A 19,358-nucleotide genomic window follows, 5' to 3' on the forward strand; every position below is an offset into this window, starting at 1 on the left:
AAAAAAAAAAAAAAGACAGGAAAGAGGATGTCTGCCCCCGGCAAGCTGGGGTGTATGGGTACCTCATTCTATAGGGAGAAGGGGAATCAGACGTGAGGATTTAACTGGAACGTGTCATCTCCTAGATGGTCTCTGGTTCTGATCCGTTCGCTGGGGCAGCAGTCCGTGTTATAAAGGACAGGACCCTGCCTGCCTTGTTGAGAGCATGATGGTCCACTTCCTGACCCTGGTGGGGCACCTGGCCCCTCGGCTGTTTATTTTTTCATTATTTTTGGCTGTGCTGGGTCTTTGTTGCTGCGCTTGTCCTTCTCTAGTTGCAGCGAGCGGGGGCCACTGTCTAGTTGCTGTGACGGGCGCTGCAGTGGCTTCTCGTTGCAGAGCGTGGGTCCTAGGTGTGCGGGCTTCGGCCGCTGTGGTCCGCAGGCCTTACAGCACAGATTCAGTAGCTGTGGCACACGGCTGTAGTTGCTCCAAGGCATGTGGGATCTTGCCAGACCAGGGGTTGATCCCGTGTCTCCTGTATTGGCAGGTGGATTCTTATCCACTGTACCACGAGGGAAGTCCCTGTTCTTTCCTTTGTTGTTAAATTCCAAGGGGCCCTGGAGAAATGCTGTCTTGTTTTTCCGCTCTCCATCTCAGGACCTTCCTTGTCCCCTGCCCACCCGGAAGGCGCATGCTCATTAAGTCCTGGGGACACTGACCGTGGCTTTCATCACTCAGAAGGAGTTGCAGGGGAGCTGGGGCCTGGGAGCTGGTTCCTTTTCCTTCTGCCCCTGCATTTGGAGGCAGACAAAGGCGGGCTTTTCTTCCTGCTTCACGCCAGGTGTCCCTTCTCTGAAGCTGGATTCACCCATTGCTTTGTCTCGTGACCTCACATCGTTTTCATGATGTTTTTATCGCAGAACCACCTCAGCGCCGAGAGAAAGGGGAGCTGGTTTTGAAAAGGAAACACTCCTCTTAATTACTCTTGAGCTCCAGAGTGGCTTGCCCCAGGGCAGGGAGCCAGGCTGTGAGGTGTTTGTGAAAGACTTGGGGCCATAAATCCTGCCGGCCCTGCTGTGGCTAAGCTGCCCCTGGTGGCGTTTAATCAATGGCCTTTCTGGGAGCTCTGAGGGATGCTGTCTTGGACGAAACGAGAATCCACCTGCAGCTGCGTCTGGAGGGAAAGTCCCAGAAGGGGGTGGGCCCAGGTCCTCCCTCTGCTGAGTCAGGGAAGAGGTTAAGGGAGATGTTTTGGCCTCTGGGGCATCTTCAGACTCCACGGATGCGGCAACATCCCAGGATATTTTGTAGAGCAGCCCCCCTCCAGATGGGCAGAAGGGAGGGGGCCCCGGACAGGACCTCAGCTCCCTCCCTCTGTTCTCAGTGCTGCTCTGTCGTCACCTCCTTGGAGACCAGCAGGCTGTTCTCATTCCAGCTTTGTCCCTGTTCAGGTCAATCTTCAGAGGAAACCCAGGGCCCAAAGCCTCATCCTGACTCCAGTTGCCCTCAGTAGCCAGTGACGATGCCCCCACTCTCCCTGCCCCCTGCCCCTCCCCACCCCACCCCTGAACCTCCTGGTTCCCCCCTTCATTTCTCCTTCCCATCCCCTGACCCCTGACCCTCCACCCCCAGCCCCCTGCTCCCCTCACCTCAAGTTCACCCCTGTGCACACTTGGTATCTTACTCATTTACTTGTTTGAGTTCTACGACATGCCACCTGGAGTCTCTGTGGCATTTGGAGTCTGATTAGGTAGGGCTCGGATGGGACCTGAAAGTCTGCATTTTTAGCTTCCAGGTGATAAAGATGCTGCTGGCCTGCAGGCCACACTTGGAGAAGCAAGACCTCAATACATTTTGACTGCGAACCTTCATAACAATCCTTGAACTGAGAGAAACTGGCTCAAAGAAGGGAAGTGACCTCTCAGGTGAGTGAAACGGTCAGGTAAGTGACATCCTTATGTGGTGTCCTCCGCAGGGTCACAAGGCAGGTGTGTGATGGAGCCAGGATTTGAATACCCAGCTCCCTGATTCCAAAGCTCCCAGTCCTAATGCTGCTGTCCTGTGGCTGTAACTATGTGATTTTTAATTTCTCCTTGAAGTCTGTTTTCTATCATTATCTTATTAATTAAAAATTGGTTACAACTTTCCCTCCCCCAAGGACTTGACTATGAAAATTTAAGCTGTATATTGTCACGCTGCTTATTTAACTTATATGCTGACTGCATCATGAGAAACACTGGGATAGATAAAGCACAATATTGCTGGGAGAAATATCAATAACCTCAGATATGCAGATGACACCACTGTTATGGCAGAAAGTGAAGAGGAACTAAAGAGCCTCTTGATGAAAGTGAAAGAGGAGGGTGAAAAAGTTGGCTTAAAACTTAACATTCAGAAAACTAAGATCATGGCATCTGGTCCCATCACTTCATTGCAAATAGATGGGAAAGCAATGGAAACATTGGCAGACTTTATTTTCTGGGCTCCAAAAATCACTGTAGATGGTGACTGTAGCCATGAAATTAAAAGACTCTTGCTCCTTGGAAGAAAGGCTATGACCAACCTAGACAGCATATTAAAAAGCAGAGACATTACTTTGCCAACAAAGGTCCATCTAGTCAAAGCTATGGTTTTTCCAGTAGTCATGTATGGATGTGAGAATTGGGCTATAAAGAAAACTGAGTGGCAAAGAATTGATGCTTTTGAACTGTGGTGTTGGAGAAGACTCTTGAGAGTCCCTTGGACTGTAAGGAAATCAAACCAGTAAATCCTAAAGGAAATCAGTTTTGAATATTTATTGGAAGGACTGATGCTGTAGCTCCAATATTTTGGCTACCTGATGTGAAGAACTGACTCATTTGAAAAGACCCTGATGCTGGGAAAGATTGAAGGCAGGAGGGGAAGGGGATGACAGAGGATGAGATGGTTGGATGGCATCACTGACTCAATGGATGTGAGTTTGAGTAAACTTCAGGAGTTGGTGAGGGACAGGGAGGCCTGGCCTGCTGCAGTCCATGGGGTTGCAAAGAGTCAGACAAGACTGAGCGACTGAACTGATCTAAGTTGTTCTGATTGGATTCAGAGGTTGGGGAATGTTCAAGTGGCTTTGGAAAGAGGGTAAATGCTGAACATCCATCACCTAAGTTCTACTGTCAATAGCTCAGCAGAAACCAAAAGGCATTTACAATGCCCTAAATTGCAGTCATTTCTTACCATAAAAATTCAACATAGAGTCTATACTTTGGAGCCACGCAGACTTGAAGGGGCTGCTGTTACCGTGATGCACATTTTCAGCCAGCTGAGACCCTGAATGAGAGAGAGAATTCTCACCGGGATAAGACACAGACCTCAGCAAAGAAGCAGCCTTTCCTTGGTTCCTGGCTTCTTTGCCCCCAAGTGCTGCACACTGACCACACCCAGCAGGATTTGGAGTCGGCCTCCCACAGTCGTTAAGAGAGTTCAGTCCTTGTGTCCTTGTCTTAGAAGAAATTAGGAGAGATGTGATTACCAGAATAAACAGATAATAGCAACAGAAAGAAAACCTCAGAGTCTGAACGGGGCTGAGGAGAGAATAAAATGTATGTCAATAACCTATTCTCTTTTTATGTCCCCTTTTAATATTTGCGTATGTGTGTGTTAGAACACTCACTTAGGAAGACCCTGCAGATCTCCATCCAAGTAACTCACTGTAACAAATAAAAGAGATTAACTCATCTGATTTATCAGAGAAAAGAAAAAATACTGGGTAGACAAATACTAGAGTCCCCCTGCAATTTATAATCGGGACTGTCAGGTAGGCGGAGCAGAGGAGTGTTTCTTGCTAAATGGGCCAGGATTGCAGACATTTGCTACTTCATTTTGGGAGCGCAGACACGAACTTCACCCTGATAGATGGAGTCCAGGCTGTCAGGTCTCAGGCGGTCTTTTGTACTGTGCTCACCTAGAAACACAAGCCGCAGTGGCAGAGGGTCTAGCCCAGTTACCCTCTCCCTTGTAATCTGGGCAGGTCAAGTCTTCCGGCCTGCCTTTGCCCACCAGGCTGTTCGAGGTGCCTTTAGAGACCTTAACTCCAACATTTTAACTTCAAGAACCAGGCTGGTTTTGAGGAGGTGTGCATTTCACGCCTAGACTTGGCAAGGGAAGGCCCTGGTTTAATCATCTACCGCTTACTATTGTGTGACTCTGAGCAAATAGACAGATGGCTTGGGACTGTAAGGAACAGAGGATTCAATGTAAACAGGCTTGAACAATAAAGGGATTTATGGGCTCAAGCCTTAAAAAATCTCAGAGATAAAAAGATTCCAGAATGATTGGGTCAGGATGATTCAGTTTCCCTGAAGTTCCCTTGGTTCTTCCTTCTCTCAAGGGTCAATGCTGATCTCAGACTGCCATCCCCCGGGGTAGCAAGGGAAGGCTGCTGTGGTTCTGAGAGCTGTGTCCACATCCCTCTTATTCCAGAGAGAACCTCAGAAGAGCCCAGGAGTCCAGGCAAATATGGACTCAGCCCACTGCCCACCTGGGCAGGTGCCTACTTTTGAGCCAATCAAGGTAGGGGAATGTGATGAGCTTGCTGGTTGGACCAATCACCGCCCACTCCTAGATCTGGGGCCCAGAGCGCTATTGGGTTGGGTGAGTCAGGCTCATGTGAAGAAGGTGACAGGGACTTCCCTGGTGGTCCAGCGTTTCAGACTTTGTCTTCCAATGCAAGGGGTGCCGGTTCAATCCCTGGTTAGAAGCTGCAATCCCACATGCCTTGAGGCCAAAAAACCCAAAACAAAAGAAAAATTGTAATAAATTCAATAAAGACTTCAAGAATGGTCCATTTCAAAAAAAAAAAAAAAGAGGACGGGGATGGTGAAAAGTTGCTTGTAATTGCTTGACAGGTGCCCACGGCAAAGTCACTGGAGTTCCTTCTTCAGTAGAACAGGGATAATGATAATGACAATCTTCTACTGAAGTTGTCAAATAATCCTAAGAGGTCACAGGAGAAAAGTCCTTTGGAGTCAGAAAAGCCCCATATAACTTCGTAGGAGGAGCAGACGTCCTGGTTATTACTGTTAATTTTATTAATGCACCAAAATTTTTTTGTTTACTGTGAAATTGGTTCAGGATGATAGAACGCTTGATGTCAGATCTCTCAATCAAGGATGCTGAAAATTCTGTTTCTCTCTTATAAAATTGATATTGCATGAAATTGATTTATAATTAAAATTAATTTTCATTACATAACCAGTACACACGTATATGCCCTCTGTAAGAAAATAAAGATACTAAAGCCCAAATCCCTACTGACCTCCTGGCGTGTAACCACTCACATGTTAGCCACCATTGTCAGTGTTTTGAAAACACTTGCAGGGACTTTTTCTACGCAGTTGTCCATATGGACACCCAGATAAAATATGTAATATTCATTCCTTCAACACACATTTACTGAAGGCACTTATTCTGCCCTGTGCCAAGTACAACATCCATGGAGAGTATGTGGATGAGGCAGAAAATGAACAAACAGATAAAGAGAAAGGATAAAGAAATGGAGGGTGGATGATCACGGAAGGCCTCTGGGAGGAGGTGGCATCTGAGCAGAGGGAGGGGTCATGAGGATACCTGGGGGAGGACAGATTCATCAGAGGGGAAGGCAGGAGCAGAGACGTGGGCTGGAACAGGCTGCCTTTCCGGGAGCAGAGGCAGAGAAGGTAAGAGGTGTGGGGGGGATTAGGGAGCAGTGAGAGCGGCCAGGTTCCGGGCAGACCTCTGGGCTGACAGGTGGACTCTAAAAGCTTTTGGAAACTATTTTTACCTAGATGTGTACAGGTCATAGAAATGTGGATTTTAAAATATAAGCATGTACATATATGTGTGTGTGTGTGTGTGTTTATATGTAGTTTATTTGGGTGAATGAGTGGAAGAGTGAATGACTCAATGAATGAGACCACGCACTCTTGGTGGGGCCATACTGTTCCCAGGGTGGGGACTTAGTTTGGGGCTTGGAAAGATATTACTCTCTTTATTTAAAAACACAGAAGTACCTACAGAACATAAACCATCGTCTGGTATTTCTGTGGGATTAAATTTTCATGAGGGCTAATTGAGAAAAGAAATGTCTGAAATGACTCCTTAGGGGGTGATCATGAAATAGAGTTTGAGAAACACTGAATTAGAGGAAAATCAGTGGACACCGCAGCTTTTTCCTCCCACATTTTGCCAAGACCCTGATAGGAACACGGAAGACAAATGCAGACATGTCCAAGTATGTGAAACAGCCCCGGCACTGCCCTGGTGGGAAAAGAATGGAAGGGGCCGCAGCGCTTTGGGGAAACAGCTTTTTTTCCTGCCGAGGGACAGATTTACAAAGGATGATATTTGCATTTTCCCGAAGCCTCTAATTTTCTCATTTATCATCTGTCAGAGCCCGAGGCCCTTCCACAGCACGTGGGATGTTTGCACACATCTAATGATCCCTTTTACCAAACAACGTCACAGTCCCTGGGAGAAATGCGTTCACTCGCTGAGGCTGCTAATTTCATCCACTAATGTCACGCTGTGCCGTCCTCGCAGGCGGGGTCTCGGGGCGTCTCCCTTCACCCTGAGCTTGGTGGCTCCCAGCGAACATGTTTCGCTGGAGCTCGGGCTCCTGTGACACCAGGGAACTGTGGAAACCGGCCCGCAGTCTGTCCCTGAGATGAGGGGCAGGCGGACTGGAGGAGGGGGACATGTCCGGGGCTTCAGGAGCAAGGCCAGGGCTCCTGGAGGTCCTCTCTCCACCTGCTGGACTCACGCGATGGGGACCGTGACAGGGGATTTCACCAGGGGCAGGAAGGCTGGGTGGATTGTGCCCTTGCCCCACTCTGGGCACCAGGGGGGCTTCCCTAGGGCCCCTGAGAACTCGCTTCCCTTCCTCACCATCAGCTCACCCCATACTGCTGCCGGAACACCAGCCTCTTTAGGGAAATCCAGTCCGGCCCCGGGGCAGTGTTCCCGGCTTCCAGCTGCCCCCGCTTCACAGGTGATGGACACGAGTGTGGGACCGCCCAGGTCACGTGGAGCCCAATGTGACACACACCTCGGCGCCTGTGGATTCGAGGACGTACCTGAAGGGGTTTCAGATCTCCAGCCGGAGCGAGGGTGGAGATCTGTCCCTGGGGAGCCTCCCTTTGCCCCTCGGAGAGTGTCAGACACAGTCAGTAAAGGCCCCGCATCCCCTGAGGCTTGGGGAGGGACTGAGGCAGAGTAAAAAGGACCGGCTCACCCTCCCCGCTGTTCTGAGATGCCCCACCGTCCCCCACCTGCGGAGCCTCTGGCCCACTTCTGGGCCCTCTCGGTTCTGTGGGGCCTGGGCTTCCTGGGGCTGCTGGATCACACAGAATTTGGGGTCGTTGGAGCACACCCGCCACCCCAGACGCCGTGGATGCTTAGGATGACCTCTGACCCCAGAGGTGGGCATTTGTGAAACCAAAGGCCAGTGTGCCTCTGAGTCAGGCGCTAGGGGACAATAAAGCTTTTGTGCGGATGGAGTGAATGGAGGACCAGTGGGGTGGGAGGTGTATGACAAGGCTGCCCTGCAGGGTCTGCAGCAAAGGCCTGAGAGCAGTTTGGAGAAGGGCTCTGGGAGGCTGGGCCCCAGCACAGCAAAGCGGGCGCTGGAACAGCACCTCCCTAGCGCAGTTGGTAGTCAGCAATGCTGGTCCAGGAGTCGGGTCAGCCTGGCGTCGGGGGGATTCGTGCCACACCCCCCCACACCCCCAAAGGTGTCAGGAGCTGAGATGGTGCCCGAGGGGCCCTCAGTGTTTCCTGGGCTGTAGGTTCGCTCGTGCTGTCCTGAGACGGCATCTGTGCCCTGACCCAACTGGTGACCCTGAGGCTCCCAGGTCCCTCACGTCACCTTTCCCAGGTGGACATGGATTCTAGGGAGAGGCCATCCATGGAGCCACCGAGCAGAAGTCAGGAGCTGACGGGCACAGCGTTTCCCAAGCTTGGGTCCCTCGGGGGCCACATGCATGGTCATTGCCCTCGTAATGCCCTTGCTATGATCTTATTTAATATTTACCTTTCAGTCAGATGGATTCCGGGCTTTCTTAAATAAATCCATTCATTTTGGTGCCACTTACTTTAACTGCATCCCCCATCTTAATGGAATCACCGGTTTAAAGGGCAAACTGGAATTTCCCCCTAAATCCCACTAAAGTGAATAAGTAACTATTAGAGTAAAAGCCTACTCCTTCACCTACTGGTGTATCAGCTCACCACCTGGTGCTGAGCCTCCCAGCGGCTTCAGCGAGGCAGAAGTCTGCTTCTCACAGGGTAACAGCCTCGGCATCGAGGCCCAGAGCTGGGCGCACGGCTGCACGGGGTTGACCTTGACCTTCTCCTGTCCCACTGCTTCCTCACCTTTGGATGCTCTTGTCGTCCACCTGACCTAAGGGGGCGCAGGTCCCATCAGGCAGGAGGGGAGGGGAGAAGGGCAGGGAGCACCCATCGTCTGCAGGTGCCCTGGGAAGATGCACTGCCAGGTGGGATGGGAGGTTCAGCTACAGCCCCGGTGGCTGTGTGCTCAGCTGAATTTCTAGCATTCCAGGAAGGAGGTGATGGACACGGGGGACAGCCAGCAGCCTCTGCCCCTTCTGTGGGCCCCTGAGATCATCTCCTCTCCGCCAGGGCGTGCACCCCGCAGGTGGTGAGAACGAGCCTTTGAGGAGAGCCTCCTCCTGACACAGCTCTGGGGGTGGGGGTGAGCAACCCCGGGACCTCCCTCAGCCTGGGGAGTGAAGGCTGCCTGAGGTTCCTGCAGCGCTGGCGGAAACCCAACACGTTTCCTGATGCCTGCCCTGCGCCTCCTGCTCATGGTGTCCATGTTACTTGACCCAGAGACCAGGTGAGGCGTGCTTGGCGTCCTGGACTCTTCACAGCAAGCTGCAGACACAGGGCTGAATGAGAGGTCAGTATGATTTGGCCCCACCTGCGTTTTAGAGACGGGTCACCAGGGTCAGAAAGCTGGGAGGGGACATGTTTGAGGAGACACAGCTGTAAATGATGGAGCCAAAAGCCACGTGGGTCCCCAGACTCTCTTCAGAGACCCCACTGTGTCCTCTCTGGTCCCGTTCCCCTGTGTGTGTCCCTCTTTTAAATAAATTGATGCATGACCACCAAATAAAACACCGCTGAATCTGTTCCCTGCCCATTTCTTTCCAGAGACCTCTGTTCTATTCCTTCAGCTGTGTCTGCAAGTTTCTTCTAGATTTGAGTTAGTCATGGAGCTTTCAAGCTGGGCTGGTTTCTTTCAAATGTCTGTACCCTCGATGAGGGGTCAGCTCCCCTCCTCCATCAGCACCACACCTCCCACCGTCCTCTGAGGGCAAATCAGGATGATAATTATGTCATAATCATCATGGATGTCATGTGACCAGGTTACATGATATTCGATGCAGAGTCCATTTTTGCAAGGTGGTTGCATTTTCTTTCTTAGGCATCTTTTGTTTTCTCAGAGTTAATCATTTCCTTGTTTTTTTTACTTGCAAAATTGATTACAGATACATCATTCTCTGCAATTCCTTCATCATTTCATCCAGGCCAGTGTTTTCCAGGCTGTTTTGACCACAACTCATCATAAGAAATATATTTTACAACAAGGCCTGGCTTGCACACACACACAGAATACATGAAGCTAAAATGTTTACAAATTTTCATTGATACCTTTTGATAGTTTCCACTCAGTTCTGTTATTTCACGTTTTTAAATGCTGACTGAGACTCACAGAATTGATATCAGGCCTCACTAACGTGGCTTGACCTACCCTTTGGGGAGCTCTGCACTAGCCCTGCGAGACCTGGTCTTCCCAGCTCCCTCCCCCGCCCCCACCCCCACCTGGCCCCCAGCTCCTCTCCCCTGTATCTGAATAGCTCTCATCTGGATATTTTTCTCTGCTCCTCTTCTGGAATGATTAACTGATGAACCCCATGTCTTCTTTTTCATTGGTTCTTTGCTTTCCATGAGTCACTTCCAATTTCTTTCTTTTTAACTGAGGAAAAGAAAATTTTTAGTGACTCTCCAGCCTATTTGATTTTTTTTCCACTTTTTCTCTAGTAACAGAAAAATAAAAGTGGGAAGGACAAAATTACAATAGGAAGAAGCCAGAGAGCAAATAGGAGAATTGATTTATGCATGGTTTTGGTTCTGTGCGAAGCCGGCGATACCCAGATGAAAAGCCAGGCCTCCAGCCATGTATCATTTCTGGCGACATCCAGACGATGGAATGAAATGTTCACTGTGGCTGTAAATCAAAGTGTCTCACCCTCAGCAAGCTTGACATTCTGGGCGGGACTGGTCTTTGTTGTGGGGACTGTCCTGAGCTTTATGGGAGGTTTAGCAGCTCTCCTGACCTCTACCCATGAGAGACCAGTAGCCTCCCTCCCTCCCTTAGTTGTGACAACCAAACGTGTTTCCAGAAATCACCAAACATGCCCTGGGGGCAAATTCACCCCAGGCTGGAATCTTTGCTCCAACTGTCTGGACCCCACCTGTGCCCACGATTCCGGGGAGCATCACCGCCTACTGACGTTGCATCAAGTGGAGGCTGAATTGGTCCATCGCATCCTCCAGAAGCTGTAGCAGGTGTCATGAGCAGATGCCTGTCATTTACCGCGTTGGTGGGAGACGCCCCTGGGACGCGTGCAAACCATCCAGTCAGAGCCTGTTCCAGGCCAGCTGTCCTCTGACTCACGCTCCTGAGGTCTGATCTCTGCCTCCTCTGAGTTATTATAAAGTTATTAAAAACCAGAATCATTGATGCCCCAGAACTGACTACCTCTTCTTAATAGACTCACTAGCAAATTGTAATAAACATAATCTGGGGCTCAGGAAGCTATTATTAAAATGGACCATTTACCATCACTTGGGGACACATTGCTGTACTGTTTCAGCATGAATACCAGAGATGAGGTCCGTGGGAAACGGTGACCAGAGATGCTACTGAGATGGTTAATGGGCCAACATGTGTCTCTCACTGAGTTGAAATCAAAGTCACAGCTATGGGTCTCAAGTCGACCTAGAAATTCCCTCCTAAGGAGGTGGGAGTGCCTTAGAGCTGTGCTGACCATCACCAGGTTCAGAGCAGGCCGGTTCCCCCGACAAGCTGATGGGGGGAGAGCAGCCGGGCAGCCACCTCTCTTCAAACCGGGCTACAAGTCTGCGTGGGAACTCCAGCCGGAGGGGCCAGTCATCTGCTCTAATGACTGGGATTTCAGTATCACAGGCCGGCAGGAGGGCTGATCTGGAGCAGATGAGCGGGAGTGGTGGAAAAATATCAGGACACACGGTAGCAGGGGCACAGGGGTGTTTGTTTTCTCCTCCTGAGAACAGCCTCTCAGCCAGACCCAAACAGCAATTCTGCATTTCCTCTGTCAGCCTGGGGCTGGGTCCCTGGGCTGGAGTCCAGCTTTGGTCCTCTCCATGTGTCAGGATCCTGTTCTCCCAGTCTCTTCCCCAGGTCAGGAACACCCCCGAGACCTGACTGCCCTGGGCACAGGAGGAACTCTGAGAGGGGATGAAATCTGGGGATCGTCAACATTGCCACTCATTTGTCACTCTGTCTCTGTAAGTTCAGAGAAGGCAATGGCACTCCACTCCAGTACTCTTGCCTGGAAAATCCCATGTACGGAGGAGCCTGATAGGCTGAAGTCCACGGGGTCGCTAAGAGTCGGGCACGACTTCCCTTTCAATTTTCACTTTCCACTTTCATGCATTGGAAAAGGAAATGGCAACCCACTACAGTGTTCTTGCCTGGAGAATCCCAGAGACAGGGGAGCCTGGTGGGCTTCCGTTTATGGGGTTGCAGAGTCGGATATGACTGAAGCGACTTAGCGGCAGCAGCTCTGTAAGTTCATTTTCAGAGAGCAACTTGATAATCCTTTCTGAATTTGGAGCGTCTCAATGTTGTGTGCCCTAGAGGGAGGTATTAATGGATGAGGTGTCAGCCATGTGGTTCATTTAATTAAAATCACTTGTTCCTGCAATAATTATGGCTTAAACACTCATCCTGCAATTCCAGAGCCTGGAGCAGGGATGGTGGGGGCCCCAGGCCCTGAGTTAGATGCCGGTTCTGCAGGAGCAACACGGGTGTGCTTTCAGGTCTCCATATTCACACTTACACAGGAGTGAGTTGTGCCCTGGGAGAGGGTTCACACATAGGTGCTGGCAGGGGGGTTGGCGGTGGGGCAGGCCGAGGCCCGAGTTTGTGTGCTTCTCAACTCAAAACCTCTAAACTTGAGGCTGGGAGACAAGAACGTTCCTTCTCTGCTGTGAAACAGAGCTCAAAGCCAGGCCCACAGTCTTGGTCGTTCGCCTTTCAAATCCTTCTCTGTCCGGTTTTGCAGAGGGAATCCCGTTCCTGGAGGTCGCTCGAGGAAGTCCACCTGCGGCCCCAGGTCAAGCTGTCTTGTGCAAAGCGGCCTCCTGGGTCCTCGTGCCCCCAGGCAGTCCTCTTGTCTCTCTCCAGGTTCTGGGCCAGGAACGGGGGAAGCACGTGAGGTGTTGTCGTCCACAGACCCCAGCACACGTATTTTAAAGTTAAACGAGATTCCTAGCTCCTTCTTCCAAGTGTTGCTTGCGTGATCAGTTTGAGTGTGGCCGAGTGCGTGAGTGTGTGGCTAGAGGATCTGGGAGCAGAGGTGTATTATGGAGGCAGTCCTCCCTGGGGAGCCTGAGACCCAGGGCAGCGGGGCCGTCAAGCCCAGCCGCTACAGCCTGGCTGGCTCCTCTCTCCTCCCGGGTGGGGTGCGGGGTCCCTGGGGGGACGTCCCTCAGGGAGGGCAGCCCCAGGCCGCAGGACAGAGGACAGAGGTCTCACCTCTGCCTCACAGAGCGCTCACAGCTGAGCACTGATCCCCCTGTTTTGTTCTCCGAGAGGCCCCTGCAGGCAGAGGTCGGAACACCGGCCCCCAGCAGAGAGAGGAAGGCCTCAGTGAAGAAAGAAAACCACTGGAAATCTTGTCTGTGAATCTCAGCCTTTGTTGCAGAAATGCGACCCCGACTGGAGCTAAATGCGGCTACCCCGGGCTCAGGGGGCGACCCGGGGCGGTGAGCCTGGCCCCGTTCCAGCATCTGTCCTGCACCGAACACCACGGCAAGCAGCGCCCAGATGACGGGATAAGAGGCCACGGGAGAGATTCAGGGGCACCCGACTGGCGCACCTCCTTGCATGTGGGGCAGGAGAGGCTCAGGGGGCAGAGGGCCTCCTCTGCGCCCCCCACCCCAGGCGATGGGTGGCAGTGCTGGGGCGTGAGGTCCCAGCTCCAACCCCTCCCTCAGTGCCCTCTCTGCCCCCAGCATCACTCGTCAGAGGCCAGGCCCACTCTCAGCCTTTCAACCTCAGCGTGCTTCACCCAGACACAGGAGCCCGAGATTATACCCATTCTACAGATGAGTAAGTGAGGCTCCGAGGGGCTGATGACCTGCTGAAGATCCTCACTGCTCAGGGCAGGGATGGGACTGCAACCCAGGACTGCGTGGTCCACAGGGCCCCGCCCCCTTCTACACACTCCTCAGAGGGAGCATCCAGCCTGTGACAATGAGTGTTTCCTCACATTAAAGAAGAGGAAATGTAAATTGTCAAGGGGGCAATTCTCTAATGAGATGTTCAAGGAATTTCTACCACTTTGAGCATCAACAGAAATGCTAATAGCTGATACTAACATCTGCCCCGCTGTGCCCGGCTCTGTTTTAAGCATGTTTCTGGGATTCACTGTTTAAACTTTAAGCAAATGTATGTGATATGACTTGACGTGACATCACTACTCCTGTTTTACAGATGGGGAGACTTCATCAGGGAGAAGAGAAATCACCTGCTCCCACACCCTGGGTCAGGAGTCTGTTTCCTGGGAAGTACGCCCAGGCTGGGGATTTTGACGCCTGTGGGAGGCCCCACTGTTGGGGATCACCGTCCTGATTCTTCAGCCTCCTTCCCTGCATCCTTGCCCTTTGTCACGTGACTTGGTAGTTTTCTCCTCTGGGTGTGGAGTCTCTTGTCTCCCTGAGGTTGGATTCGGTTATATGATTCTCTTTGGCTGGTGGGACGTGGGCAGAGGTCTGAAGGTGCCTACACAGCTGGTCCTGACCTCTTGTGCTCCTGCCTTCTCTATGAGAAGAATCTGCCCCTGGTGGTCATCAGTCCTGGAAAGATGAGAGACTCAAGAGCAGACCTGGACTCGAGCCTTAGCTTGAAGCCGAGCCAAATCATGTTTGGCCTAGATGTGAACCCCACCAGACATGTAGATATGAGATGGAGAAAGAAATGCTTATTGCTTCTTGAAACTGAGTTGTGGGTTGGTTTGTTATGCAGCTCAATTGGGACAATAGCTAACAGATACAAACCCCAGTGAGCGAGCACAGTGCAGCCGTCGGAGCAGCCGCACCACCTGCCCTCAGCACCGGGGAAACAGCCCGTCTTCCCCCCACCCCACACCACACGTCCCACCGCCCCTGAGCATCTTCATATTGGATGCACATCCCTGACTGTTGTCTTCTGTTGGCTCACGTTCCGGGCGGCAGGCACCAGGACCTTCTTGGCTCTGTTCAAAGAGCTTTACTGTCACATACATGCAATTTATGTCCAATGTGGGCTTGGGTTTTCCTTCTTCCCCATTTGGAACTTAAATCACCACAAGAGTGATTAAAGATCTCTAATTAAGGATGTTCATGGCAGTATTTGTTACACTAACCAAGACAGAGGAGAAAGAGGAGAAGAGAAGACAGCCTTATGGCCCAGCAGTAGAGGAGTGGTGACTCCCCCACATCTGTGGGATGGAAATCTCATAGCTGTTAGCATTTATGTTCCTGGAGATGACTTTGTGGTACTGAGAAATGTACAATATACTGTGAAGTAATAATCAAGGAGGTTCTGAATGTTGCATCTTTCCATTAAATCATAATTTTATAAACTAAGTAGACTTTTAAAATGTGTGGTAAAATATGGAGTTGAGTTTTATTTTTTCTCTATTTTGTAGGAATATTTTATAAACTTTCTGTTACTTTTGGATAAGAAAATAAATGAACATCATTAAAAATAAATATATAACAAAGGCATAGAGCAGCCTTGAGCTGTGATGTGTCACTATCTTTTCAGATGGAACACTTTTTTAGCTGCCAGAACTGTCCTTTCCTCCTCTGGGAAGCTCCCAGGGAAGGGACCTTGTCTCTTTTCTGTCTTGGTGGCGCCAGGAACATAATCAGGGTTCAATAAATAATTGATAATCACCAAGACCCCAAAAGGAGATCATTCACTATACCCGGGTGGACTGGAAACTCCTCAAGGCATTCTCTTAAGTGCATTTCATTTCTTTTTAATTTTTCTCCAACTAAATGGATGGAGTGAGAGCCAGGAGAAAGCTGCCGCCTTGTTGAGAACCGGAAAAGGGACAAATAAATGAATGAGAGCAGACACCACGGGGCCCTGTATGGGGCCTGAACCCCATGGGTTGACACCCCTTCTCAGGAGGGGGAGGGGCCTTTCTTACTCGTCCCCATGCAAGGGAAGCCACCTCCTAGTTTCCTTATGAAAATGTGTGTTTTTCGCCCAGCAGTTCTCCGAGGCTCTACGATCTAAGAATCAACAAGGAAAGTGGTGATCCCGGAAACCCCATTCAAAACCAACAAGAGAAAGGTGGCCTATGAGATTACAGGGAAGGACTCCTCCTCTGAGTCACTGAATTAATGGGTATGTACTGAGCACCCATCCCTGCTGGCCCTGCTCTGGGTGCTGGGGTGGGGCAGGGAAACGAGCAAAGTCCTCACTCTCATGGAGATTGCTGTCTACTCTGAAGGACAAGCAAAAGTCATTGAACCAACTGTTGTAAGGCATGTAGGGAGGTGATAGCTGCTAGACAGGAAACAGAGCTGATGGACAAGCTCAAATAAGTGGGCAGGGACACCCTCTTGGAGGAGGTGAGTGAGCCCTGGGAAGAGTACACCAAACAGAAGGAAGATCAGGTGCAAACGGCCTGAGGCAGGAGAGACCCTGATCCTCAGGGAGGAGCAGCAAGGAGCCTGTGCAGCTGGAGGAGTGAAGAGGGGTGAGGGCGGCGGAGCCTGGGCACCAAGTTACCCCACCCTGCAGGGCCCTGCAAATAGGAGGGGTCCCAAGTGAGGCAGAGAGAAGGTGAGTCTTGACCCAGGGGTCACCATCTGGGGTGGACAGGCTTAGTGGAGAGCGTGGTTCTCAGGGTGTCATTCCAAGGTCAGCAGCATCAAACTCCTGGGACCCTGTTAGAACTGTCAGTTTTCACCTGCCACCCCAGACCCACTCAATCAGAACCTCTGAGCTGGGTCTAGCATCTGAGTTTTAAAAACTCAGTCAAACATAGTCAAAGCTATGGTTTTTCCAGTAGTCATGTACGGATGTGAGAGTTGGACCATAAATAAGCCTGAGCACAAAAGAATCGATGCTTTTGAACTGTGGTGCTGGAGAAGACTCTTGAGAGTCCCTTGGATTTCAAGGAGATCAAACCAGTCAGTCCTAAAAGAAATCAATCCTGAATATGTATTGCAGGGACTGATGCTGAAGCTGAAACTCCAATACTTTGGCCACCTGATGCAAAGAATCAACTCATTGGAAAAGACCCTGATGCTGGGAAAGATTGAAAGCAGGAGGAGAAGGGGACGACAGAGGATGAGATGGTTGGATGGCATCACTGACTCAATAAACATGAGTTTGAGCAAGCTCCAGGAGTTGGTGATGGAAAGGGAGGCCTGGTGTTCTGCAATCCATGGAGTAGCAAAGAGTCGGACACGACTGAGAAGCCTGGAGTGCTGCAGTCCCTTGGGTTGCAAAGAGTGGGACACGACTGAGCGACTGAGAAACCACCACCAGTGGGTCCAGAGTCTCGCTAGAGCCTGAGAAACCCAAGTAGTGCTGGACCCGTTTCTAGTCTCCCCCCAGCAGACCGAGGCAGTAAGGGTTGAACTGCAGGAGGGGCCAGGGGTCACCTGGAAGAGGGATGGAAAACGGTCCCAGGAAAACGGTCAGGTGGGTGTCACACACTTGCTCGTCCTGGGATCTTCTTTCAGAGCTTCTCAAGTGGGAAGTGATTCTCTGGGCGGGAGGCCTGGTTCTCTGGGAGGCAGGAAAGTGGGCTAGGGACAGAGAGTACAAGGGCCTGATTAGACCTTCTTAGTTGCAGAAACTTGGAAAATCAGCAGAATTCAAGCCCCCACCCACCTGCGGCTGAGGATAGCGGCGAGGGTGGAGCCCAGGTGCGTCCCGTGGGCCCGCGGTCACCACTGCCCCCGCCCTGTTGTGTCCCTGCTCCATCCTTATTCCCTCAGCTCCGGCTTCCTGAGCCCTGCCTTGTTCTGGGCACGGGGGACACAGTGGGGAAGGGGTCCCCCCTTTCTGTCCCCTGGGTTTGTCATGACCCAGGGTGATGGTGAGAAGGCCCCAGGACAGAGTCCCCAACCTTGAGGAACCCGGGAAGGGGTCCCTGAGGAGGCGGCATCTGACTGAGACCTGAGGGACAAGTAGCGATGAGCCGGGGACATCAGGGGCTCTGCGGCAGGAAATGAAGCCCCAGCCACGGGAGCGGTGCTGATCAGGGGCTGGTGGTCCCCGGTCAGGGGTTCGGATGTAGGAGGGGCCAGGCGGCCCTCTGGGCAGCCCAGGCTTGTTGTCCAGGACACACTTCCCAGCCCTGCCCTCGATTTCCACCTCCTGATCACAGAGGGGGGCCTCAGCCGCAGACACCGGGCCTCCCGAGGGACCCTCTCACCAGGAGGGGGTCCTGCTTGGTGGACACCTGCTGTAACCATGTAGGAGTGACAGCCACACCTTCCCTCTGTGCTCCAGGCACAGCTCTCAGCATCTCTGGACTCGTACTGCCTCAGTGCAAGGTCTGAGTACCCAGTTCTCAGAGACTGGGTACCCGAGGGACAGAGCGTTTCTGTGTCCTGTTCACATGGGCAGAGCTGGCTTTGTCCTGAGGGCTCTGAACCAAGGCCCGTGCTCACCCACAATATTCACACCCGGACCGCAGTCCCTTGAGCCAACTTGCAGGAAATGAAGGCACTTCCCATCTTTACCTGCATCCAGCGTGACCTCATCTCCTACTCTACACGAAGCCTTTATTACATTAGGGTCGCTTAGTGGATGCACTGCTTTGCTCCATCGTCCCTACATTGATCAGATCTGTGTGTGTCTCAGAGTCTAGCAGGATTCTCAGCGCATGGCAGGAACTCGTCATTATTTGCCTCATTTAATGGAATCTCATTATACTTCTTTGCACACTTCATCACACCTAGCAGTGTTTTGCACAGGGTAGTTGTTCAAAAAAATACTTGTCAAGTGGTTAAATGTTTGATCCATCAATAGGTCTTCAACTGAGCATCCTTCCAAGTGAATATTCTAAAGTGATGATAAAAGCACTTTTACGACCATATGTTGATTACTCCAATTAAATGCTTTTCTGAGCGCTGGAGAACAGGATGATTCAGTTCTTCTGCTTTTAAGCTCAGGTCTTTTCATTTTTGATATATGCAGGTTGGAAAACTTGTAAAATTTATACCACGGAAGCTGTAAAACTCTGATGCTGGTGGCCAATTTAAAAAATTCGTATGGAAATTTACATTCATTAGAAATGATGGCAAGTTGTGGAATGAGATTCTGCAGAGTCAATTTAAGGAAATTTGTTTCTGGGCGATAACTGAGGAGCGGCAAGCTGAGTGGCCAACTTGGCTGTGACACCCGAGAGACAGGCTCGCTGTGATGAATGTGCTGAGCTCGGCGAGTGCTGAGTTCCTGGCCCAGAGGGGCTGCGTATTTTCTGACAATTGGCAGCTCTGTTAGCTCCCCGGGTGTTGTGGGACAAGGAGGAAAACTGTCTTCAGCCCTCAGAGAGTTAGACAGTAGTCCTCCCGATTTCCACATGATCCTGCTTCTAGGATACCCTTTGGGGTTCATCAGGGTGCGCTCCTTGGGTATTCAGTTGGGGCCCCCAACAGGGCTGCGAGGTCCAGAGGGGACGGCAGCTGAGAGCAGGGTGAAGAGAAGCTGGAGATTCTTTCATGCTGGGCAGGTTCTCCAAAGAGTACCTTTGCAGATACAGTCCTTTTGAAGTATTACGTTGACATGAGTGGTATTAATAGGGGGATCAAAAGACTTTCGAGAAAGCATTCTGAAACATTCCCTTGTGGCAGGAATGGTCAGACTGGGAGCCTCTCTATGAAGGAGTCGAAGGTCAGCAGCTCTGTGCGGGCAGGGGCTCACTCACCCGTCTCCCTGATGGCACAGATCTCATCCATGGCCGCACTGAGGCTCCAGGGGTAGAATCAGTTCCTGGCTCTGAGACTGGCAAGGGGGAAATGCTGGAAGAATCTGCCCCCAGCCTGAAGGAAGAGGA

The sequence above is a fragment of the Bos javanicus genome, chromosome 13, assembly GCF_032452875.1.
Source record: "Bos javanicus breed banteng chromosome 13, ARS-OSU_banteng_1.0, whole genome shotgun sequence".
NCBI lineage: Eukaryota > Metazoa > Chordata > Mammalia > Artiodactyla > Bovidae > Bos > Bos javanicus.